This window comes from Panthera uncia (genome assembly GCF_023721935.1).
Source record: "Panthera uncia isolate 11264 chromosome B3 unlocalized genomic scaffold, Puncia_PCG_1.0 HiC_scaffold_1, whole genome shotgun sequence".
In the NCBI taxonomy this organism is placed as follows: Eukaryota; Metazoa; Chordata; class Mammalia; order Carnivora; family Felidae; genus Panthera; species Panthera uncia.
Window position 1 is genome coordinate 5,946,215 of NW_026057582.1, and position 360 is coordinate 5,946,574.

Below are 360 nucleotides of genomic sequence, written 5' to 3' on the forward strand. Positions count from 1 at the left end.
TCTATCTATCTATGTATCTATCATCTATCTATCATCTGTCATCTATCTATCATCTATCTATCTATCTATCTATCTATCATCTGTCATCTATCATCTACCTATATCTATATCTATCTATCATCATCTATCCATCCAATCTTATCTATCTACCTATGTATCACTTTTATTGTGAAACATTTCAAGCCTTCAGAAAAATACAGAGGATATCTAACAACTGGTTCTTTTCTTTGAAACAGTGGAACATTAATAACAGGTGAGCACTAAGTAGATTCTAAGACACAGTCTGAATGCATTGGAATTCTGGAGGCAAATTCTGATTGGCATCTACTTTCCAAGCCGGGATGCACAGTGGTTGGGGGA